This window comes from Arvicanthis niloticus, chromosome 22, assembly GCF_011762505.2.
Source record: "Arvicanthis niloticus isolate mArvNil1 chromosome 22, mArvNil1.pat.X, whole genome shotgun sequence".
Classification (NCBI taxonomy): Eukaryota; Metazoa; Chordata; class Mammalia; order Rodentia; family Muridae; genus Arvicanthis; species Arvicanthis niloticus.
This window is the reverse complement of record NC_133429.1, coordinates 22,266,515-22,286,984: the sequence shown is the minus strand read 5'-3', so window position 1 is coordinate 22,286,984 and position 20,470 is coordinate 22,266,515. Positions and strand designations below refer to the sequence as shown.

Sequence of the window (20,470 nt, the reverse complement as noted above, 5' to 3'; positions counted from 1 at the left end):
CTAGAGATCTGACTGCCTTACCCTCTGGTAGGATTGAAGGTTTGTGACACCCCTCTCCCTCAGCACACATATCTCGTTCTTTGTGTTCTGTTTTCTTTCATCTACATGGGGGAATGTAGGAAGAAGTTCTTTATTAGAAACTTCCACCTTGATACTGGACTCTTAATGCTCCAGAACTGTAAGCAATACGTTTATTTTCTCTATAAAGCCCATGACATCCTGCTATAGCAAGATAAAGTATGTTAAGACTTGGAATTCAATAAAAAACAACTTTAAAATTTTATTAATATATGTTAAAATGTTCTCACAGGTCATGGTGGTGCACAACGCCTTTAATCCCAGCAGTCAGGAAGCAGAAGCAGGCAAATTTCTGTGAGTACGAGGCCAGCCAGCCTGGTAGACATAGTGAGTTCCAGAACAGACAGATCTACATAGTAAGATTTGTCTCAGAAAAACAAGCCAACAACAAACAAGACAACAACAACAAAAAAAACCAGGATCTCATTATGTAGTTCAAGCTGGCCTTGAACTCTGTGTAGACTGGCCTGCGTCTGCCATTTCAGTGCCAAGATTAAAGGTGTATACCACCATTCCTGGCCAATAAAACCACTTAAATGCTATACGTGTAAGCAGCTGGTCATTGCCAGACATTGAGCATACCCCCTGATCTCTGTGTATTACCAACTTAAAGTTACTGCCTGTCCTTTATTTAATGAACTTTTTGTTTAAAAGCACTTTTTGCTTTTAACCAAGAGTCTCATACATTTCAGGAGCAGAACTGGTTTCAGAGTATAAACAGAGATTCACAATTTGTCTTTTAATAACATACCTCTCTGAATTGCCAAGAGACAGTTTCAACTTAACAATTACCAGTAGGCATCTACTGGATGTCTTTTATGCTAAAAAAAAAAAAAAAAAAATTTAAATTGTGCTTTTAAATTCTACTGGCAAGAGCAAGTCTAGAAATGTATTTTCTAGAAAGTAGAAAGTAATCAATCTTATCTCAAATGAATATTACTCATATCCATATCAGATTGTTAATGTATCTTCAGAGGAATATTATTTGGGGAGATAACATGTCTAATATAACAAACCTGTACCCGTCTATTGTTAGCGTTTTGATTCTTCAACCTTCTTGACAGAGTCTAGATAAGCCATTCAACTGTTCTCAAACTTCTCATGAACTTGTGACCTTTCTACCTCAGTCTTCCAAGTGCTGCGGATTCAAGGCATACACTACCACAGCCAGTTTAAGAAATAGGCATTTTCCTTTAAACAAATTGAGCCAAAAAGATGTCTACTTTCTGGAAAAGGTAACATTCATGACAGTATGCTTTAGGAGACGTTAGAACAAAATCTGTTCAAGTGCAGCTAAACTTCGTCTTCTTTAACAAAAGCTATGAAAAAAAAAACTGTATTTATCTCTCAAAAGTATCACCCTTTCCCCACTTTTATATTTTATTATAAATCTATGTGCTCTGGTTTGCTTCCTAGTGCTTTGACAAACACCATGACCAAACTTGGGGAGGAAAGGGATTGTTTCTTGTGTTTCTCAACTCAGAGTCCATTACTGAGGGAAACTAGGAACTCAAGGCACAAATCTGGAGACGTGAACTAATGCCGAACTCTAGAAGAACACTGCTTATTGGCTTGTTCAGCTCTCTCTCTTACATGGCCCTGGACTACCTGTTCCAGGTGATCCTGCCTCCTGTAGGCTGAGCTCTGAAATCAATCAAAATCAAGATGTGCCCCACACACTTGTCAGTCTGGGCGAGGCACTTCTCCTTCATTGAATTTCTTCATTCCAGATGACCTTGGCATGTGTAAAGTTGACAAAGGCTAACCATAGATACTACGACTATGCATTTACATGTAATGTGTATAGTTTATGTTTTAATAAGTTTACACAAATGCCTTCAATCCATAAAAAAATGAATCAATCTTCTAATTTTACTTTTTAATATATACATTTTTTTGAAGAATTTCATACTCTCAGTTCCCTACAGATTCACTCCACTTCTTTACTCCTCCAACTTTCTGTTCTCTTTTTAAAATGTAACGACCCATCAACTGTGTTTTGTTCTGTCTATATATGTGTGGGTATGACGCCATGCACTGGAGTGTTGTGGATCTTCTAAAGTCATACCTTTAAAGGAAACTGATCCCCGCTTCCTCCAAAAGCATCAACTGCCCATAGCTCAGTTATGCATGGGATCTGGTGAACCAGAACCTCTTACACTCCACGCTAGAATGTTGGCTGGCTTTATCTTGTGCAGGTTTTGGGGAGGGATCTGTAGCTGCTGGGAGTTTGTGAGCATGGTGATCTCAGGTCCAGAAGACCCTGTGTTGCCTTGGTCCTCTCAGATCTTTGGTCCCTTACAACATTTCTTCCTATTCTTTTAAGATGATTCCTGTGCTTTTCTTTTTTCTTTTTCAAGTTAATGGAAACAAGTCTTTATTAAGTAACTTTTAATATCAGAAAAATAAAACTCTTATTCTATTTACAGCAAATATATGATATCAGTTCTTTGGCCATCTTAAGTTAAAGGCCCTTTATCACAAAATATATGGTTTTAAACTTTACTCAGATTAAATTTATAATCCCTATGACTTCCCTACATATACACTATGGGGTTATAGTACCAGGTATGTGTGTCTTCCTGTGCAGAGGGCCGTACATTCAACTAGAAAGCAGTTGGCTCGCCTCACTTGACCTCTCTTGCACTCCTGAGCATATTTTGCTATGTGAGTCACTGTTGGAGCTTACAGCTGGGTAAGCCTGTTGATGACTCCTCTGCCCACCAGCAGTCCTCTAACACATCCCAGTACTATGAGAGATAGCTAGCAGGGAGGAAGCTTCCTGCTCAGTGTGAACTTGATTTTTCCATGTCAGATGACGAGGATGTTGTGTCATTCGCAATAGGGTTCTACCATCTAGTTCTGGTAGGCAAGCAAGAGTGATGATAGTATCCTGTATGGTTTTGGAGGTTTGCATGACATCTCTGATCAACCATTTGAGGGGACATATGCCACACCTGGTACTAGGTTTGGAGGCATGGTTTTACATGCAAGTAGGGACTAGGGGCAAGTAACCAAGAGAATAATTCTGGATGTTTTTTTTTTTTTGGACAAAAGAAAAGTTACTAGAAGAACATTGGCTTGGGATTAGAATAAAATGATTTTGAGGTTTAAGCTGATTCTCTGCTGTTTAGTTAATGTTCATCATAATTCCTTATCTTTTGGGGTCTTATTGTTTACATATATAAAATGTGGAAAATGGTAACTGATACATGGGAAATGTCTTTCATATCCATCCCACATTGCTTATGTATATTTCTTTGGAGCTTGAGAATGTGTTATGTTATTTGATAAAAGGAATCTTCAGATATATTATATAATTTGCAGATTTCTATGTGGAGATCACTCTGGATTCTTTAACTAGCCTTAATCTCTATTTGTGTAGTCTCTCACAGGGGACTCTTCCTGATCAAAATCAGCCTCCATTGGCAACTTGACTGGATTTCTAAGCGCTCATGCATCCCTCTGGATGCGTCTGTAAGGACTATTCTGACAAGGATTACCTAAAAGAAGAGGATGAACCCCAGATAGAGGTGGAAACTAAAAGAAAAGAAAAAAAAAAACAATACAGTAGAAAATGCTGGCTTTCATCTTTTCTCTTTCCTGGATCACCATAATGGGAACTATGCTGTTCCACCTTCCTTTCCCTACCATGATGGATTGAACCCTCTGAGTCTGTGAATGAAAGAATCTACCCTTCTGAAGGTGGTTTGTCAGACATCTAGTCATAGCAACAAGAATAGTTAAAACACAAATCAAGCAGAGATATCTGAACATAATAGAGAGCCACCTTAATGATACTGGCTTTAAGGGGAAAAGAGTCTAAGGCTTAAGGAATGTTATAGCCTAGAAACTAGAATGACTCAGTTGTTAACAGCAAGGAAATGAAAAAGCTCAGTCCTACAACTGCTAGCTAAAAAATTCTGCCTTTTCCTTCCATGAACAAAAAAACATTCTCTCTTATAACTCTGGAAAAGTACACAGCCCTGGGACACCATGGTTTTAGCATGGTGAGATCTCTGATGGGTTTCTGACCTTCAGAATGGTAAGATGATTTGTGTTGGTCACCCCTCTAAATTTGTAGTAAGTTGTTATGGAAGCAATACAAAGCCAATGTGAAAGTTCTATTTTATCTACCTCATGGAACTGATGGGTGAAAGTGCATGAAATACATACGGTAAGTGATGATGTCAGGCTAACTGCTGGCAATGTGTTCTCAACATCAATAGGCTCTACACTACTTTTGAACTGAAAACTTTTTAAATGGCAGTCTTGGAAGATAACAGTATTTACTGAGCACACATTTGATATACAATATCATCTGTGTCAGTGGAGACAGAAAGCATTATCATGCTATTTTACATAGGGACCCTGGCTTAGTCTTATTGACTTTTCTACTGCTGTGAAGAGACAGCATGGCCAAGATAACTTATAAAAGAAAGCATTTAATCTAGGGTCTCACAGGTCCAGAGTTAGAGACCATGACCATCATGACAGGAAGCATGCATGGCAGCAGGCATGGTATTGGAGCAGTAGCTGAGAACTTACATCTGATTCATAAGCCTAATGCAAAGAGAGAGAAGTGGAGAGGGAGGGGGGGAGAGAGGCAGAGGAGAGGGAGAAGGGACATTGGGAATGTTATAGGGTTTTGAAACCTCAAAACCCATCCCCAGTGACACACTCTTTTTAATAAGGCCACACCTCCACACCCTTCTCAAACAGTTACACCAACTGGGGACCTTGTGTTCAAATATATGAGCCTCTGAAGGCTATTCTCATTCAAACAACCACAGACACTTCAAGAAATTTGATGCTGTTGGATTTTTATAGTATACATAAAAGTCTCTCTCCCACACAAACATATATCACATATGTGTATATGGTATGTATACGAATTCTATTCATGTGTATGTGGGAACATGTGTGCAAGGTACATGTGAAGGCCTAAGGTTGGCATTTGTCTTCCTTTTTTACTCTCCTTATAGACTGAAGCAGCACCTCTTGATGAGCTTAGAGCCTGTAGCCAGCTTGCTGGGGTATTCCTTGTCTTTTATGTGCTGGGAATTACAGCTGAGCACTTCACCTGACAATCACACATTATTAAAAAGAGGTCTATTAGGCTGTCTTACAGAACGAGGTCTGTATAGTCCAACAATGGCTGATCCCACACTGAAGAAACCAAGAAGAATTTATATTTTTAAGAACTTAATCTATCTTGCAGAAAACTAGTCAGTATGAGAAAGTTATGTAGCTCCAGTTACAAAAAAAATACTTGGAGAAAGTTTTTCTGAATATGTTTTATTTGCTCTTTTATTATTCTTGAATGCTACAGAAGAAAATTAAAAGAGAAGCTATCAGAAAAAGAGACACAGTGCTTAAAGTGATTAAATATGAATAGTGTTTGTGAATTGTACAGTTTACTTTATGATCTTGGCTTGGAAGATACCCCATGCTGAACTGTGAGCAATGATCAGACAAGGCTTCAGTGAGCTGTCTTCGACTGTGTGTACATTTTGTGTGATGAAAGAAACTAAAGAAGCACACTCAGTTTAAAAACAAAGCTTAAAGTATAGCACGCTGTTCTGAAATTCTGACCATAGCTCTGTGGATTTGAAAAAAAAAAAAAAGAATAAGTCTTTGAAAATTAATTGAAGATATCTAGCCTCGTGCTTGGAGGTATGTTTTCACTACTACTGCAGCCTTCAGTGCTGTTCTTACATGTAGTCAGAACCATTCTTGTTTCTGGCAGATTAAATGTTAGCCCCCAAGTAGAAACATAGCCAAATGTGGAGTATAATGTTATGTAATAGTCTCAAAGTTACTTCCTACAATTGGAGCATAATATCAATAAGGCACATGATCTGAAATGTCTAGTACTCATTGTTGAATGACTGGACTCTCATTCTTAATTTATTTTCAAATACAATATATATCATGGCCTAGGTCTTATATAGCCCATTGAGGCCCATATGCCTAGGGTATGGTTTCCATGGTGCTATAGAAAGGCAATGGAACCTTTAGGAGGTGGGTACTATAGAAAGAAGCTAGAAAATTAAGGGTGTACCCCTGAAGGAAGTATAGGGTTCTTGGCCCTGTATTGCATCTCCTGTTGCTCCCCAGCTATCATAAGGGTGACAGTTTCCCCTGCCACATCTTTTTCTATGACATACTGCTTCATCATCGATCCCTAACCTCTGAAGCCATGACCCAAGATCAAACATTCATTCTTGCGTTGATGTATGTCAGTATTCTGTTATGGTGATAGAAATGTAACTCGGTGGGTTTGCCCAAGTTTGAGGATGCTGTGATCTTGAAAGAAGGAAAGTGTCTTGGCTGGACAAAGTTAAAGAAAACACTTCTTTCCCCTTGTGACCTTAGTTCTAGGACTGGCCTTAGCCAAAGCTGTTGCAGTAGGCAGATTCTCTTTTCTTCTGGGAATTCGTACTTCTTTTTTTTCCCCTGAAACATTTTCATTTCCAGGAACATAACTATTCTTGTTGACCATGCTTTTGCATCATTTAATGGTCTTCTTTCTTCCTCAGTGACAGCCTTTTGTAGGGAACTTGGTAAGCACAATTATTTCAAAGGAAATGATATCAGATGGTAAGCATAGAATTTATGGATGAAGAGATCCAGAAGTCATCGTCTATTGACTAATTTTTTTTTTATATAATTTCATTGTAATGCCCTTTTCTTCTTGGCCTATGTGCTAAATTTCCTGGATACTAGTTAGCCATTTCAGTCATAACCAAGGTTTTCTAGACTGTGCATAATAAAAACAGAAAAGATATATCTTATGCTCACTGAGCATTTATAATCTCATTTGCAATCAGTCCGTGATATACTATTATAAGAAATATGGCAGAAATGCAGTCTCAAAGCCCTTAGGCTACCATTTACTGTAAAATATAGATTACACCTACCCATCACTATGGCACTGATTATAAGGAGGAGGCTAATGCTTAGCGCACAATCCATGTTCATGGAATATGTACACATTAAGCTTCTCAGCTCTACCCTAGAATAAGCCATTTGGGAGGTCCAGAGAAGATGCTAATCTCAAGCGTTATTCATGACCAAACAAGGCCTGATATATACGACTTTATTTTTATTCTTTGTGCCGGATGAAAGAGAATTTCTCACAAGGACAGAAGAGTTTGAGTGCTCTCTTATCCTTCTGTGTCCCAGATACTCTGTCTCATGGGCCTGAGTTACTTTTGTATTCTAAATGTCTTCTTGATGCTTTGAAAGATCTCTGACTATACTGCAGGGAAGACTGGCAAAGAAGGCCCAACTTGGCACAAGTGTTCTTTCTTCTCATGTTGGGTGGATCCACAGCTGCTTAATGTTTCCTAAAAGGAAGGGTTGTATTTTCGTTATTACTGATGAGGTAGAAATTTAGCATATTGTTTAGCATATAGTCCCTTTATTTAATTGACTGAGTCACCCTGAAGTCAATGCAATAAAATACGATAAACAAGTCAGGGAGCCCGTACAGGCTTTTGGATCCTTCAGAAGGAGTACATTGAAAATAGCACCCAAGCACATTAGTGACTCTCACTAAGTCTCTTCAGAATGATTACTTCTGAACTATCTGGTGTCCAACTCATAACTGTTATGGTCACTATGGATCTTTCTTATTGTATCCCTTTACCTTCTAATACCATTTTTGTGTGTGTGGTTTTTAAATAAGGACTGTTGATTCTGTGACCACTGCATACGGTCAAAGCCATTGGGAAATTGTCACTGGTGGTAAGGGCTAAGGAGGTCTCTACAAGGAATAGGACCAAGACTACATAGTGTTTTCACATTCTTGTTACCATCAGAGGAAGAATCCAGAGAGGAGGCAAAATAAGGAACTAGGAGAGATCTTTCACTACCAAGCCAAACATCAAAACTCAAGTGAAGCTTGCCAGTATTTCCCAGTGAGTCTTATGAGTCTGGGATGGCACATATTATCAGTGAGCATAATGGAGAGGGAAAGCTTATGAAATAAGCTATAGGAGACAGTGGAGGGTTTCTGGAATAGGATTGGAGTTTCCTCCAGAATAGGGTTTACTCTTCATTTTTTGTTTTCATATAAGTTTTTTTTGATACATCATGACATCAGATGCACATGGAAGTAGAATATTCTGCAAGGCTTATGACCTGGAGAAAGCATTATAATGAACCAATATACAGCTGTCATCACTCTTGATCAAATTGGTCACAGCTAGTTCCAATTGGGTCTTGATTTTCACTAGTTGGACAAATGCTTGACCTCATACTATAACCCAGCTCTGCTGCTGCACCAGCATTTAACTGTCATGTATGTGCTTGCCTCTTTTATGGTGTTATCTGGCCTGCCTCAAAATGGACATTGGGACATGATGTTCCCTAACATACAGACTTTATGGGGATGTCCTCAGTTTACCCTATAAAGTCCTTGAATCAGCAGAAGATTCTGGGTCAAATTCTACACTCAGCTGTCACATCTCTTCAGCTTTTCCCTGTGTTTTTGTCTTCGGTGACCTTGCCATTTTTTTAAGTGACCAGGTCAACTATTCTGTAGACCGTCCCTACATCTGCGTTTGTGTGGTGATTCTTCTTAGGATGGATTTGTGGAAGTACAAGCAGCCTTTCTGTCAGGAATGATCAGCAGGTGGTGTGTTCTTTTGAATGTATCAGAGGTATATAATGTTCGTTTCCACCATCACTGGCATTGTCGCCTTGATCAGTTAGTCCAGATGGCCACTCATTTCTATGCAGTCAAGTTACTGCTGTTTCTCTATCGAAATTAGGATCCCATGCAGGAGGCATCCATCTTCTTTCATCAGAATCACATGATAGCCTCTGTTTTCAATATCTCTCTCCAGCTTCACCATATCCTTGTCCCCATCTGTCTGCATTCGACTTGGGACTTTTGTAGTTGAGTTAGCCAATGGGAAAACCAAGAAAGGTGGAGTGAGGTTCAGGGATATATATTACTTTAGTCTCCTCTCTATCGTCTCTTCCCCTATGAAAGTTCATCGTCAGTAGGTCAGGTAGTTCATCTCTCAGGTTGAAGCGCAAGATGCTGTAATGTCCCACTCTTCTGTGTTGCTTTAAGCCTAGGTGTAAAGAATGTATGCCTTGTAACTTATTTACATCTCCCCTTTATGAACTGCCCATACACCACCCACTAATGTGTCATCTTTTCTCTGCCCTGATGTGTGCAATACTAGCTCCTACTGTATCATTAGGGTCTTCTATATCCTTATCTATGCATAGTGTCATCTTTTCTCTGCCCTGATGTGTGCAATACTAGCTCCTACTGTATCATTAGGGTCTCCTATATCCTTATCTATGCATAGTGCTTGCTGGTCTTCCAGTGTTCTGAACACCAACTTGCTTTTTACATCCATCCTGACCTTCTGTGTCAAAGGCATCAGGGTATTGGATCTACCCCTTCTGTTCTGTAGCCAGTTCCCCAACATGTCTGGGGGCTTCGCCTTACTCTCACATCCCTGGAGTAATTTGTACCCGAAGGTTGCTGCCTCATGTTCTGACTTTCAGCCATGATCTAAGCCCCAAGTAGTATCTACTTTCCTGACAGAGGCTCTAATATCACACTTCTCTCCTCCCTGTACTGACCTATATGGAACTGTTACCAGAGGAAGACCAGGCTGCCCACTTTTCAAAGGGCGGTGCTTGCAAAATAAGACTTGTAGCAAAGTATTCAAAGGCTAGTCCTGTAGAAGATAACAGGGTTACTTCTTCAAAGTCTCTGGGAACAGGGAATCAGGAGGCACACAGTTGTTTTGTAGCTGAGAGGAATAGGAGCAGGACAGGAAAGCTGTGTGTTTAGTGGGGTCACCTTCATTACATTGTGTGTCCCCTTCTTTCTTCTCTGGATAGATCACTGATTGTAGTGAACTTTGAACTCCTGGGGCTACTTCCGGTTAAAAGTCATGGCAATTCGCATGCTTTGTGGTGCTTCACACAGGACCAAACTCAAGGAAGAACATTGCAAAGGTCACGTTGCCGAGGTGCATCTAAAGGAAGAAAGATTTTCACAGTTAACATCTCAACCATTGAGGGGGAGCTTCTAAATGCTCTTTAATAATGAAATCTTTCAAGTATACCTTATGCTTTGCAAACAGATCAGGAAGTGGTGGAAGGTAGGGGACATTAACAGGATAGGAAGGGGAGTTGAAAGTAAGTCAGGCTAGGACTGCCCAGTTCCAAACTTATGCAAGTTTATCGTGGGTTCCCAAGCCAGAAGAGGGAGGATGGAGTGGGTACTGCCATACCCCTCAACAAGCTCTGAGACAGCACAGCAGCAGTGGGGCCACTCCCTACCCAAATCAGGCTTGGGCCTACTCAACCCCATAGAGACAACGGCCCTAAAAAACTATAGAGTCATTTAGGCTTCTGTTGTCCTCCACCCCGACCCCTGACCCTCCATCTGCCTCAGTCAGAGAATTAGCTTCTCAGAGATCATGTGACTGGCAGTCTGCTAATCTACCTGATACACTTGGAAAGTCCCTGCCTCCTCCCAAACGCTTTGGTGTTTGGATTGGTGCATCACTAAGGTTTGCCTGTCTTCAATCAGGCCTGCATATGCAAATGAGGCATATTCTCTCTCTTGTTCTTTTCTTCCTGACTCTATAAACTAGCCCACCATTTCTGCAAAACTGTCCTCTGACAAAGTCTATCCTCCTCAGCCATACTTACCACTGCCCAGAGTCTCTGCTCCCAAGCTAGTCCACACTCTGAGACCACATGTGCACAACAGCTCCCCAGGGGTCAGGAGACCCAGAGTCTGTCATCTTGCTTCCAACTGAGGTTGACCATTGGGAACTCTTGCTGGAGGTTCCAGGAAGATACTAAGTGATGGGCGAGTATAACTACTCTATTTTGTTTTCTCTCTTGGAGCTACCTTGAGCTTTTTTTTTTTGCCTCCTCCGGTAAGAGGTCAGTTTTTCTCTAGGTGATCCTCAGCGTCTAGATTCCAGGCATTAGTTTTCCTCTTCTCACCATCTGATCTAAATGTTATTGGACATTTTTTTTTTGCCTCTTCCTGCAGTATGTCAGTCAATGAAATGATGGATTTTACTAAAGGGAGACCATCTAATGAAGTGGCCATCTGTGAAGAACGGGAAAACAAGTCTTGGTACCACGTTCCTAAGGATAGCATTTAAGGAAAATTATGAGGTGAAGAAGCAGGATGGTCTGAGGTATGGGGAAAGGTGACTGGGAGGCAAGGAAAGTAAGGTAATTTACGGTCTGCAGACGCATAATCAGACTTCATGGCTCCTCAAAGGATGCTTGCTCAGAAAATGGCAGCTTAGTGTGTTCTGAAGGTGGAAATTTAGCCCAGGGACATAAAAAGGTCACCACTAGCTACTTGTGCAGGCCCAGATGAATGGTTTCCACCAGTTTGAGCTGCAGCAAAGTCACTGGAAAAAAAAAAAAACAATGTAATTGTTACCATTGTGATCCATTGTCAGAACTGTTACCTATATCAAAGTTAATGGGAGTATAGGGAGTGTGCCGCTTCTCTATAGAACTCTAAACTCGATGATGAAAGTGAATAATCAAAGCCTAGGGAAGCTGGAAACTTTACTCAGGCTCTCCCTTGACTTCCAAAGGATGACGACAGCCTAGGTGGGTACCAGATTACCAAATTTTCTTTGAAGTTTAATTCCATACCTTGTAAAGTCCTGTGTTTTTGTCAAACCTCCTTGACTTACTCCAACCTGGGTGTGACAGGCTGCCTCCTGGGACCCAGCCTGATACAGGTTTTACGGATTGCCTTTTCTGCGTTGAGAGCTTTCATTTTGCTAGATTCCATGGGTCTGAAACTCAGTTGCCTGCTGCGATCCTAATTGAGAGTGTCGCACTCTGCTGAACCAGCTGCTTAACGGTAGACTACCTTCTTGGGCACCTGTCCTGTAGCTGGATCAGTTTCTCCCAGTGTTGCTCCTGCCAGTCCTGGCTCCAGTCACCTCGTTGCTTACTTTCACTGTTAGAGTATCAGCATGTCTTTCAGCAGAAGCAGCACTTGCTCAGGGGAGAACCTGACTCTCTTTGAAAGCTACACGAGACAGACTTTTAATTTGCACCTATCTCTTGTGTGGCTAAGAAGGACCTCCAAACCATGTAATTCAGTTGTAGTATGGATGCAGAAATGTATCCATGTTGGCATACAGACCACCAGGACTTTCTTTCCAGTGTCTAACACAGTGTGCCAATTTAAATTTGCATTATTTTTGATACTGAAAAATAAATATAAATCAGCTTCAGTCTGATAGGTTTTACTGTCAGGGATGTTTTCTGCCCTCTGGATAACCCTGTAAGTCCCTCTATAGAAAGAGATACACAAAAGTATGTTGAAGATCAAGCTAGTAGAAGCCTACTCACATTTTCAATATTTCCTGCTTATTGTTATGTTTTAGATAATGGAAGTTTTATATAACTCAGAAGCATCTTTATGAATATCTTCAATTGTCCCAGGTACAAAGGCTAATTCCCAGCAAAGATTCCCAAATTGAAATAAATTACTTATATTTGGAGTTTTCTAATACTGTTTGTTATGTTAGAGATATATTTACTCTGTTTAGAAATAAGTTTGAGCTGTGTTTAGCGGTGGCCTATTATTCACTCTGGGGTCTTGGAATTGCTACTTACACTCACTTTTGAGTTGGAAAGTTCGTGAGTTAGACTTTGCTACTGTTTATCTCATGTTAAATGACTGATGGTCTTGGTCCTATTCCTACTGTGGCCTGTGTGCTTATTTCTGTCTACGTTGGCATTAATAGATCTTCCCAGCACAGATGCCAAAGAACGACCTGGAATAGACTTTGAATTAATTTTCAACTTTGAGGATACTCCTTCTAGGTCAGAATTGAGGCCAACTAGTAGCACCAAGGAGTAGAGCAGAATTGTCTATGACTGTTTTTCCTCTCTTCTGTGAGTTGAATATTTATCAAAGCTATCCGGTCCGAGATGTGAAATGCATTCATTAGTAAGAAAACAAGTGACATAGGATCCCTCATGACAATGTTCTAAGGTTAAAAAACAACTATTTAAAAACAGGCATGGAATAATTTTTAACAATGTTATGAACAGGGTTCCTGATTACAACCAGAGTTTTCTTGTTACTTAACTGATACTTTTTGTCCAGTGTCATCTAATTGAGCACTTTTTCCCCCCTAGCTGGGCAATCACTGAAGAATAAGTAAAATCAAGAGAAATCATTAAAGAGATGAGCTAAAAATAACGTGTTAAAATTAGGTTTTTGTATGCTCAATTACATGACATGAGGTATTCTGATTTTATCCTACTCAATTCAAGAGCTTTTTTCCCTTCCTTTTGTTATCTGAAATAAAAGCATAGAATACCAGCACTTGGAGAGGTGCTAAAAATGATTGTTTCAACTCTGAATTTCATATTGAGTAGGAAAATTCTTGGGCAAGCCAGAGCTACAGCAGGCCTCTGCTAACAATATGATCTAATTACGGATGTAATGGCTGTGAGAAAGTAATATAATAATTCTGCTTTCATCTATATGTATATATTTTGAGTTGCTGAGAGAGGCAGTTACATGCTTAATTAGTTGTTATTTTATAAAACAAAGGTTACAATAGTGGAGTAAAGGATACATGAGCAGATGGCAGAAGCATACAAGAAGTCAAATATGGTAAAGATAAAATTTCTTCCTCATCATCATTTGCTCTTATTACAATTTCGGCTCCTCTATTATTTGCTTCTTGTAGATTTGTTCGAATTTATTGCTAGCCTTTGATCTGGAAAGCTATGCTATTTAACTGTCGTGTTACACAGTAGCGAAGGCAAGTGGGAAAATACAAAGGAGCCTTGTGCTAAATGAGATTTGGACTCCCCCAGACATCTTTATCTAGAGGTGCAAACCAAGCTGTTAAGGGAAACACCGAAAGTTCTGTGCCCATATCTTAGCTTCCAGACACAATGTGGCTACAACGTGGCCGGGGCAGGGAAAAGCATCAGGTCATTCATAGAAACCTGTCTTGCTGCTTTGATGCCTGGACTTTAAAAAGCTGAAATTTTAACCCTTGACGATGGCTATCGTGACACGTTCTCAAGCAGGTTCCTTTCTTCAAAATCTTTTTGCATAAATAATGCCCTAGAAGGCCTGTCCTCCCTTGTCCACTTAAAGTGGAAAATATTCAGCGTTACTCTGGGGAATAATTTTTGTCTCCATTGAATACCCAAGGGGACAGTTGAGAGTATATTCATTTAAAGCTTGGGTCCAAGGTGGGTACTTTCAATGACTGAATTCTGAGACTTTACTGATGCTTTACCTTAGTGTCCCTAAAGTTGTTTTATAGATTATTTGAAGGTTAGCATCAATTTAAATGATGTCACAAGAACTGTGGCAGAGGGCTTTTAACAGTCTTACCCCAACTAAAGTATCAGCACCCCAGGTGTTCAGATCCTATCTCATTTTTCTTACTGACCAGCTTCCCAGATTTTCCACATGTGACAGTTGAAAATATAATATTGAGGTCAGAGGAAAACTGGTCCAGTTCTGAAGCAGAATATCATTAGCATGCTGTGGATACCATCCTGAGGCTCCAACTGACCGACCTCGGCTCTAGAAGGCATTGAATAATTTTCAGGCCTAAGGACAGGGTGCATGTTTAGTGGCTTTGAACTTGATGCTTTTATGTCAGATTTAGCTTTGGGGTATATCTCAACTGCCATGACTAATTGCCTTAGTTTCTGAAAATGTGGGTTTAAATCAGGAGACTATCAACTACCACTTAAGAAAAAGTATATTACTAATGTTTTTGGGTTTTCAATGCTTTTATATGCACCGAGTCCTCTAATTCTCTTGACAATCCAGCAGGGCAGGCCAGTAGATATTTTTATTCTATTTTACAGATGAAAAAACTGAGAGTTGAAAAAAGCTGAAAGTTTTTTTTTTTTTTTCCCAGGGAGGCTGCAGAGCTGATGTCTGATCTTCTGGCTCCTGGACCAGAGCCCTTTCTATTGTGTGGCCTTGGTTGTCAGCAAGAGAAAGACCTTTAGTCAGTCGCCTAAGCACACGTACACCTAGGTTATCCAGGGCAAGGTATTAATGATGGATCCAAGGTATACATATTTTTTGTTTGTCACTCTACAATGATTATCTTAATCATTTTATTTGATAATTACTTAATTAAGGAGCATGTAATGATTAATTCATACATTTTCTTGGAAAAATCTGGGTAAACTTATGTTCAATACTGTGTTGATTGTTCAGTGTCATTTTTTGAGATGTCTTTGTGACAATTGTCGGAAGGTGGTGTTTCAGTTGCTTTTAGATAAGTAACATAGGGAATTTTTGCTCTATTTTCTGACTAAGTAAATACATACATACATACATACATACATACATGTATATATATTCAATGAGGTATGGTTTACATACTATATTTATTTAAAAAGTCTGTGTATTGATCAGAAAGGTGTTTCATTTGTTATAAAGAAAATGGAAACATGAACAGATCTAAAATGAATAAACAGATATTTGAAATTAAGAGCCATGTCAACTACCAATTTTATAATTGGATGGTCTGTTATATAAAGATATTAAACTCATTATCAAAGGTATCTGAAGCATAGCCTGGTTCTTATCCAGTACCTAGGTGCTTTTACTCTTTAAATATCTGTGCTGTTTCACATCTAGGACAGCGTTTGTATTATTTACACCTTCTCAGCCGACCAAATGGTCTGTAACATCTATATGTAAAATATACAATAGTCTAAAGTGTGTCCTATTGCTTTCTCCAAAGAAAACACTAATTTCAAAGATCAGATAGCTCAGTTTTAGAGATGGATAAATACACATAGACCTCTCTTGAGTGATTGTGTTTCCTTGATATACTTACCACACAAATAATCAATATATGGAAATACAAATAGAAGCATTAAAGATGTTATAGTGCCCAGCCATATTTCTTTTTTACTGGCTATGAGTTTTTGGAGTTCTTTAAATTTTAATAATATTATATTATACTATTTATTTATTCATTCATTATTTGTATCTGTATGTGTGTGTTTGCATATGTGCCCATGCACACATGTGTGCAATGTTACATGAAATTTAGCAGAAGAAAACTTAGGAAAGTTTACGCATTGCCTGCTTAGTGTCCATTCCGCAATAAAGTCAGATAGTAGTGTAGATTAAGTCTGATTCTAAGGCATTTTTTTTCACATAGATTTTAAATCTCTCCTTCCACTGTAGCAAAGGAAGATGTGTAATTAGCTCTTGCGGCAGACACCCTGCATGTTAAGATATGATCGTATTAATACCATAGTTCAGGGTTATCATCCATTAAGCAGATTTTTCTAGGAGGCCCCGAGGACTTAACTGTCAGGTCAAACACTGACAGATCACAAAAGGGAAAGGTTGGCCATTTCTCATGGGCACGATGCTGTCAGAAGCATAAGGACTGTGGCACTGTGGTAATGGAAAACTCTGATCCGTAACGTTCTGGAATTGAGGTGAAAGTCATCGCTGATGAGATGGAGAAGGAATTATACATAAACAGTCGGTTGGAATCCAAGTTTCACAGCAGTATAAAAACCCAGACACATTAGTGTTCTAGGCCAGGCCACAGGGTATCCAAGAAACATGTGCCTTTGTGACATGACTTAGAAATAATAAACATCAAGAATGCCAATAAATTGGATCGAACTAACCAGCAACATGACAGCAATCCAAACTGTCCTCCCATTTATTTGCTTCTCATCCACACACATTTTGTAGCTGCAGATCATGGGACTCTTGAACCACTTTAAAAGAACATGGAAACTATGGTCCAGAACGAGACTATGCTACACACAAGGCACTTACCATACCATGGAATTCAAGAGAATCCCTAAGCTATTATAACAGATTTTTTTTTTTTTAAACAACGGATTATAAACCTCTACTACTAAAGCCTTTCTAGACATCTGATTCTATTCCATTATTGGTTACCAGGGTAGCTCATTTTAAAAGTTAGTGATTGTGTCTAGGGACTTAAGACTCTATTACAGATTTTTATTTTTATTTTTTTTTGGTGTCATGAAATCTGAGTTATCAAAAATTTTCATCTTGCTTTCATTAGAAATAGCCAAACGTAGTAGAAAGGTTTAAAAGTGAATCGTTAGGCAGACAGAAGTAACCAAAGGAAAGAGTGGACTTCAGTGTGTGCTGTTCTTAGTGCTGGGTTATATTGTAAGCACAAAGCTTTAGTCAGAAAGCAGAACAGGAGGGCTGAGTCCACACTTCTCTTTTTTAAAAAAAAAATCAATTGAATTTTTTTTTTTTTTAGAATCTCAGAGTTCCGTGTTTACATCATTTATCTCATCTTTATTCCCCATCCCTCCTCCTGAATCCACCTTCCATTTGCTCTCAGATTCATTCCTGCTGATACTTCCACATATTCTTGATGTATATGATACTTCCATATATTCTTGATGCATACATAGATTCATATCTATTCATATCATCTATCCTATACCTATCCTGTCTCTCTAGAGACATGTTAAATTTTGTTAGAGGTTTTTTGTGTGTTTACTGAGATGATAATGTGATTTTTGTCTTTTAGCCCATTTATATGATTTCTTATATTCATTGACTTGTGTATGTTGAACCATGACTGCATCTCCAGAATAAAACCAACTTGATCATGGTAGGGGATATTTTTGATAGCTGCCTGATTTTCTTCAGCATCTGTTGCAATAGCTTTCTGTTATTCCTGGTCTATTCATTTCGATCGTCCTTATTTTGGATAGCTGGGCCAAGGTTATTTTATTCATCTTCTCTTATATTTTTGATTGTGAACTTAGCCTTCAATGGCTGAGCCCTCTCTCCAGCCATTGTTTATCTTTTCAAAGAACCAGCTCTTAGAGTCATCCTGCCTGGCATCAGAAACCTCCTTTTGCTTTGTTGGGGCAAACGAATCCCAGAGACTCTGAAAACAAATTAGGCTATTAGCTTTGTCCCTGGTTTTCTTCCTTGGTTGAAAGTAAGTCTGTATTGCTGAAGATACAACCTACTTTGGCCACAAGACTTAGATAATTTGGGTTGGGTCTGACCTAAACCTTCCTCCCTGAGGATTAATTGTACTGGAAGGCGTTTTATATGCTGCCAAGGGAGAAAAGCAATCAATCATCCTATTTAGCTCTGTCTATTAACCACAACAATGATTAGAACAGCGAGTTGTCCCAAAAGGTACAGTGGTAGCACTTCTTGTGTGACAGTTACCTAAGTAGACTTAGGGCCCAATTAACAGGAGCGATATCACGACTGGTACAGGAAACCTAACTAACTACCCATGGCTGAGAAAATCATAGGTCTTAATGGAGAACTTACCACTGTCACTTTCTTAAACCAGCACAATTCATAACTGTACTTTGTAAGTGTAGCTCTCACTCCTCATCACAGAAGCTTCTTCTTGCCACAGATAGTCTAAGAGAACAACTGCCTGTGAGGTGTCTAGTCTCAGTGGAAACACCCACAACACAACTTCTATCCCTAAGGCTCTGAGAATATCAAAGAAGGATGGATAGACGGTAAAATCGAGAGGCCCAGAAAGTCTGCTCTAAGGTAGTGTGTTCCAGTTATAACCAGGAGACTACACTCATGAAATCTCAACAAAATGGCTGTTCAAATAACACATGAACCGTGACAACACCAGATGACCCGCCAGTGTAGATGGGGAAATCTCACAGAGATAAAGACCACCAAGACTTTCTAGAGAGGGAGAAGTCGTCTTCCCCAGAGAAGAACTCCTTGATTGATTATCCATTCAGAAGTGTCAGTCCTCATACAAACACCACCAAATGGACTGAGATGGTTGGCCTGATGTATTTATTTCATACGTATGAAACAGTAATAATTAAAGAGTAAGAGGCCATAAATTTGAGTGGGGAGGATGAGTAGGATGGAAGAAACAGAGAGGGGGAAATTCTGTAATTATATTTTAATTAAATAAAACAAAAAAGCCACACACCCCCACTCATGAAAACCCCCAAAGCCAAGTATCCATACCCAGTGCAACACTCACTGGATGCCCAACAAGTCCTATGGTATGCTAATTCTGTAAAAGCATGTCCTTTGGGGTTGACTTGTTGGCCCGCAGTGCAGAAACTAAAGTGATTCGGAGTAACAGGAAGTAGGAACATCTGATGGCTGCTGAGTGTAAGGGCTTACTCACCTTGTGTTTCCCTTCAAAGTTTCCGCCTTCCATCTTTCTGGGAAGGATCCCTCTAGATTCCTGTCAGGCCAGAGAGTGAACTGGTGTTTCCCAGAGGGTTTTTGTTTTGTTTCTTCCTCTTTACTTCAAACACCCATTAATGACCGGTATAATCTCATCAAATCTCTCACAAATTAGTATGATAAAGAAGTGACTTTAAAGAGGAGCAAAAAATATTTTTTCTTGTTTTTTAAATTTTTAAAATTACTTTTTAAAATCTTGTTCCTCTCTTCCCAGTCCCCCCACCCCCACCTCTGCCCATCCCACCCCCTTACTCTTTCTCTGTTTCTCTTCTGAAAAGGGCAGGCCTGCCATGTATATCAACCAAACAAGTTCAGGAAAATTTTGGCATCTTCCTTCTTATTAAGGCTGGACCAAGCAAGCCAGTATTCTCAAAAGGCAGAAAAAAAAAAAAAAAAAAAACAAACAAACAAACAAAAAAAAAAAAAAAACAAAAACCCAGAAAACAAAACCCAGAGACAGCCCCTGCTCCCACTATTAGGAGTCCCATAAGAAGACCAAGTTATATAACTGTAACATACATACACAGGGCCTAGGTCAGTCCCACATAGACTCCCTGATTGTTGGTTCAGTAAGAGGAACAAAATTTTGAGATCAGTATATCTTTAACAATTGCTGGATACATTTTATTTTCTTCCTTTCGCTTCCTCTTTCTTATTAACAGGACTTCATGTAGCCCAATCTGGTCTGGAAATTACTAACTGAGGATAACCTTTAACCTTTGAACACTACCTCCCAAGTGCCGGGAGGTGTGACAAGCCCTTTTAGTTCATTTATTTTTGTTTTTTTTTTTTTTATAGGTATTCCCTACTGTATATTTAAATGGATATTTTTGGTTTTAAAAGTATTTACATTTTCCTGAATTTTATTATATCGGAAAAAGTATAACTTGCTGAGGAATCAGTTAATCAATATAGGGTTAAGTAGATATTAAATGCACAGTAAATTTCATTCTCTGTAAAGCATCAAGCCTCGACAGAAAGCTGCTTCTGTTCCTATACTTAGAATTCTTACAATTGCTCTAAAGAAGCCAGCTTGTTTCTGTAATCTTCTTCTTTTGTTCCTAAATGGTTGGGGATCAGAGGATTGATGCTGCTTTTTCCAAGCAGTTATCCACAAATAACACACGGACTGTTTAG

The 20,470-nt window shown here is 39.2% G+C and overlaps 1 long non-coding RNA gene across 1 annotated transcript; it reads right to left on the bottom strand.

Moving 5' to 3' along the window:
- Positions 1-9,680: 9,680 nt before the first annotated feature.
- Positions 9,681-19,424, bottom strand: LOC143436124 (uncharacterized). Its single transcript, XR_013106328.1, has 3 exons — positions 19,272-19,424; positions 10,774-11,498; positions 9,681-10,091 (listed from the first exon to the last, which is right to left on the bottom strand). It is a non-coding gene; the product is annotated as an uncharacterized LOC143436124 (long non-coding RNA).
- Positions 19,425-20,470: the final 1,046 nt, after the last annotated feature.